Source organism: Hipposideros armiger, unplaced genomic scaffold (assembly GCF_001890085.2).
Source record: "Hipposideros armiger isolate ML-2016 unplaced genomic scaffold, ASM189008v1 scaffold_1490, whole genome shotgun sequence".
NCBI classification, from domain to species: Eukaryota; Metazoa; Chordata; class Mammalia; order Chiroptera; family Hipposideridae; genus Hipposideros; species Hipposideros armiger.
Genome location: NW_017732840.1, coordinates 89,160 through 94,566, shown reverse-complemented (window position 1 = coordinate 94,566; position 5,407 = coordinate 89,160). Strand labels below are relative to the sequence as shown.

The 5,407-nt window shown below is 42.8% G+C and overlaps 1 protein-coding gene and 1 pseudogene across 1 annotated transcript in view; one reads left to right on the top strand and one right to left on the bottom strand.

Moving 5' to 3' along the window:
• The window catches only part of LOC109377663 (Y-box-binding protein 3 pseudogene), a 12,247-nt pseudogene extending 8,531 nt beyond the window's left edge, over window positions 1-3,716 (bottom strand).
• The window catches only part of ALDH1L1 (aldehyde dehydrogenase 1 family member L1), a 115,307-nt gene that overhangs the window by 40,721 nt on the left and 69,179 nt on the right, over window positions 1-5,407 (top strand). The window lies entirely within an intron of this gene.

The following is a 5,407-nucleotide window of genomic DNA, read 5'->3' as shown; positions in this document are numbered from 1 at the left end:
TTCAGTAGAGGGCAGAAATGGACTGCGATGGAAGACCCAGGACCTTTTTCGAAAGATGGGGCGTGAGCTTTAAGTACAGTGGACTCTGGGCCAGAGTCAGGAAGATGAAAGTCTCCATCTGGGGACCCTGTGAGCCACACGGGTGCATGTCTCTGTGAAGGCAGGAGTGAGGGGTTCTGTGCACTTCAGGCAGCGCCAGCGAGTTTCACTCTTGACTTCCCCCGTGCCCTGAAAGCTGCCTCCACACGGAAACATGAGGGGAGACCTCCCTGTTCAGGCCCTGAGGCTTTTCCTCTCAGGCCCCAGGTAAGGAGTCTCCTTCAGGTGTGCGGTCTGAGGCCTCCCCTCGGGAGGACGGAACCCTTGAACACGTGCCCCACCCACCTACCCACCCACACACACACTGGAACCCCGGTACCCGGTGCTGATCTAATGGTAGCCCGTGCCCGCACTCCCCACCCCACCCTTCCCCTTCCCTTCCAGCCACAGCCTGTCCTCTGGCCCCCAGATCCATAATGAAGCAACCCTGGGTGGGTTGGCTGGCTGGTTGATTGGTTTGTTGGTTTCCGGTGTACAAAACAATGTAACAATTAGACATCTCACCCCTCACAAAATGATAACCCCCCGCTACACCCTCAATCAATTGCCCCTCTGACATTGTATATATCTATTACAATTCCATGGGGGTAAAAAAACTGTCAATATAATGGGCATAAAAGGAAAGTACCTCAACATATAAAGACCATATATGACAAACCCACAGCTAGTATCATATTCAACAGGAAGCTTTTGTTCCAAGATTAGGAACAAGACAAGCATGTCCACTCTTGCCACTATTAGTCAACATAGTATTGAAAGTCCTAGCTAGAGCAACCAGGCAATAAAAAGAAATAAATTGCATCCAAATTGGAAAGGAGGAAGTAAAGCCTTCCATTATTTGTGAATGACATGATTTTATATATAGACTATCTTAAAGACTCCACAAAAAATCTATTAGAAATAATAAACACAGTTAAGTTGTAGGATACAAAAATCAACATATAAAAACCTGTTGCATTTCTATATACTAAGAGTGAAAAAAAATCATAAAAAGAAATTAAGAAAAGAATTCCATTTATAATCACAACAAAGAGAATGAAATACTTAGGAATAAATTTAAACAAGGAGGTAGAAGACCTGTATACTGAAAACTGTAAGACATTGTTGAAAGAAATTGAAGAAGACATAAAGAAATGGAAAGATATTTCATGTTCATGGTTTGGAAGAATTAACATNTTCTGGTATTCCTATGATGCGAATGTGGTTGCACTTGATGTTGTCCTACAGGTCTCTTAAATTATTTTCATTGTTTTTTATTCTTTTTTCTTCCTGTTGTTCCAACTGGGTGATTTCTGCTACCTTGTCTTCTAAATCACTGATCCTTTGCTTTATCTAATCTGCTGGTGATTCCTTCTATTGTATTCTTCATTTCAGTTATTGTCTTCTTTATTTCTGACAGGTTTTTTCATGGTTTCTATATCTTTCTTTATGCTTGCTATCTCTTTGTTGAAATTCTCACTGAGTTCGTTAAGCATTCTTATAATCAGTTTTTTAAGCCCTGTCTCTGGTAAACTGGTTGCCTCCATTTCATTTAGTTCCTTTTCTGGATGTTTCTTCTGTTCTTTTATTTGGGTCATGTTTCTTTATTTCCTCATTCTAGCTGCTGCTCTGTGTTTGCTTCCATGTTTTAGGTCAATTACCTATGTCTCTCAGTCTTTGCTGGGTGGCCTTACATACTATGTGTCCTTTGTAGTTGAATTGTGCAGTCTTACTAATCTCCTGCGCATGTGTTCCTGAGGTGTCCTTTGTGTTGTGTGTGTTCTCCTGTAGTTGAGCCTTGATTGCTTTTGACTTGTCAGTGTGTGGCATTGATTCCCAGGCTGACTAGCTATGAGATTTGGCTACACCCACAGTGTATGCATTGCTGTGTGTGAGCTGAACCCTCAGAGAAGGCTTCACCCATGCAGACTCTTGTGCTTATTGTGAACTTTCTTTGGTGTGTTACTTGTGAGTCTAACCAGGTAGTGCCCTGGTGTGTTCTGAAGCTTGGTTCTAGGTGTATTGTTTCTGGTGTGTCTTGGGAGGGACTCTCATACAGGGCAATTTCAACCCTGCCTGTTATCAGCCCGTGGCTACCTGGTAGTTGCCTCAAAGCTATATGTGGTTGGCTGCTGCCTGTGCTGGACCTGGAGGCATATGGGTGTGGCTTTGATGTGAACTGAGGCTGGATGCTACCAGCTTAGCAAAAGATCCAGGGCCTCCAAGCCTGTGGTTACCTGTCAGCTGCCCATAAGGCTCAGCTGTTGAATGAGGCTCCTTAGAAACATGTGTCTGGCTGGTTGATGTGATGTTGAGAATGCTCTTAGTGATGCAGCACTAGCAGTGTGGAATAGAGTTCAAGTGACTCATGAGATATGACAGGTAATCGAGTTCTGAGCTTCTGAAATCCCAGTGCTGCCCCTCCAGCCCAATGCTGAGCCTGTGTGTCTCAGCGGCTCTGGTTGCCCCATAGGGATCTGCCCAGAAAGGTGAAGGCAGAGTGGGTTGTGACAGGTGGCTGGTGCTTTGTGGCTCCAACCAGCCCTGAGCTGTTTTGCCCCCACAGCTCTTTATTGTTGGCGTTTGAGTCTGTGGCTGTGGGACCGTTGCTCCAGTTCTCAAGGCTCTAGATATTCTGTTCTTTAATCTGACACTGCTACTCTTTCTTCTGGAGCCTGCTTCTAATACTCCAAGGGCAGGAGTGTGGCGAGCTCTGGGAGGGTGTGGGGGAGGCGGCTAGGCTCTGTGTCTTTGTTTTTTGTTTTCTGCCTGGCAGTGAGTGCTTAAACCACAGTTGTCACCTGAAGTCTCTGCTCCAAATGCTGGGTTCAGCCATCTTATATCCTGATCTCTCAGGCAGGACTATGGGCCACAAGAAGTGTACCTAGAGCCTGGGTTCTTTCTTCCCCTGAGGCTGCAGTGAGCTCTGGTCTGTGTCCTGGGGCCGTGGGGCCCACATCAACGCACTTCCCCTTCCCTCCCACCACTCACCAGATTTGCCCACCTTCAGGTGATTCGATGTGTGGGTCTCTCAGGCATTCCTGTGTGATGAGTAGGGAATCCTTTGTTGAATTATATCTGTTCAATTTGTTGTAACTTCCAGGGGAGATTTCAAGATACACTCCTCATGCCGCCATTTCTGTGACATCATCCTTTGGTGTCATTTAGATTTATAAATCTATATCCATTTCTGATGTTGAACCATTTGACAGTGCCAAGGATTTTAATGGTGAGAACTTTTTTCTTGGCATCTTTACTGCCCATGGAGGCTAAGAGGTGGGGGCCACAGAACTCATGGCTGTGGGAGCAGCATCTCCACAGGAGGTTCCTGTGATGAGGGTGGCAGGTGCTGGGGATGCAGCCTGCAGGCTTTTGGGCTCTGGGTCCTGAGGGGGTTGTGGTGGCTACTTCCACCGGAGACTGCAAGAGGGTGGCGGTAGTGGCTTTGCCCACTTAGCTCATGCTGCTTCCTCTGCTCTCTGTCTGACACCTGGGTGGTGATTGTTTGGTGGTGAGCATGGCTGGTGGTCACAGTCACCAGGCTCACTCTGGAGAGGCTGGTGAGGATCTCCTGGTTTGAGCAGTGGTGTCCAGGGTGAGGTCTCCCAGCAGAGGCAGCTGGAGCTCTTGGGTTTCATGCTAGCTCTTGAGGTCATTGCTGGATCTTACTCCAAGTCTCAATAAATTTAAGAAGATTAAAATTATATCAAACATCTTTTCTGATTATAATAATATGAAACTAGAAATCAACTTCAAGAAGAGAATTGAAAAATCAGAAAAAAGTGGAACTTAAACAACATGCTACTGAACAACTATTGGTCAATGAGGAAATCAAAGAAAAAATATAAAAATACATGGAAACAAATGAAAATGAAAATNTATAGTATCATGTCATCTGCATATAATGACAATTTTACTTCCTCTTTTCCAATTTGGATGTCTTTTATTTCATTTTCTTGTCTCATTGCTGTAGTCAGAACTTCCAGAACTATGTTGAATAGAAGTGGTGAAAGTGGGCAGCCTTGTCTTCTTCCTGATTTTAAGGGGAAAGCTTTTAGCCGTTCCCCATTGAGTACGATGTTTGCTGTGGGCTTATCATATATGTCCCTTATTATGTTGAGATATGATCCCACTATTCCCACTTTGCTAAGAGTTTTTATCATAAATCGTTGCTGGATTTTGTCAAATGCTTTTTCTGTATCTATTGATATGATCATATGACTTTTATTTTTCATTTTGTTAATGTGATGTATTACATAAATTGATTTGTGGATATTGAACCAACCTTGCATACCAGGAATGAATCCCACTTGGTCGTGGTGTATGATCTTTCTAATATGACACTAAATTCGGTTTGCTAGTATTTTGTTGAGGATGTTTGCATCTATGTTCATTAGGGATATCATCCTGTAGTTTTCTTTTTTGTAATATCTTTGTCTGACTTTGGGATCAGAGTAATAGTGGCCTCCTAAAATGTGCTTGGGCGCCTTCCCTCTTTCTGTATTTTTTGGAATAGTTTGAGGAGAATAGGTATTAATTCTTTTTTGAATGTTTTGTAAAATTCGCCTGTGAAGCCATCTGGTCCAGGACTTTTGTTTGTTGGAAGCTTGTTGATTACTGACTCAATTTCTTTGGTAGTATTCAGTCTGTTCAGAGTTTGTGTTTCTTTTTGGTTCAGACTTGGTAGATTGCAAGCTTCTAGAAATGTATCCATTTCTTCCAGATTGTCAAATTTCTTGGCATATACCTGCTCATAGTATCTTCTTACAATTTCCTGTATGTCTGTGGGCTGTTGTCACTTCCCCTCTTTCCTTTCTGATTTTATTAATTTGGGTCATCTCTCTCTTTTTCTTGGTGAGTCTGGCTAAGTGTTTGTCGATTTTGTTTATCTTTTCAAAAAACCAGCTCTTGGTTTCATTGATCTTTTGTATTTTTTTTTGGTCTCTATTATATTTATTTCTGCTCTGGAGTTTATTATTTCCTTCCTTGTACTCCCTTTGGGCTTGTTTTGCTGTTCTTTCTCCAGTTACCTCAGGTGTAAAGATAGTCTGTTGATATGAGATTGTTCTTCTTTGTTTAGATAGGCCTGCAATGCTATGAATTTTCCTCTTAAGACTGCTTTCGCTGCATCCCATAGATTTTGAGTTGTTGTGTTTTCATTGTCGTTTGTCTTGAGATAGCTTTTGATTTCTTCCTTAATCTCAGTTTTGACACAGTCGCTATTTAGTAGCATGTTATTCAGCCTCCATGTATTTGTGTGCTTTTCAGGTTTCTGTTTATACTTGATTTCTAGTTTTATAGCATTGTGGTCAGAGAAGATGCTTGATAT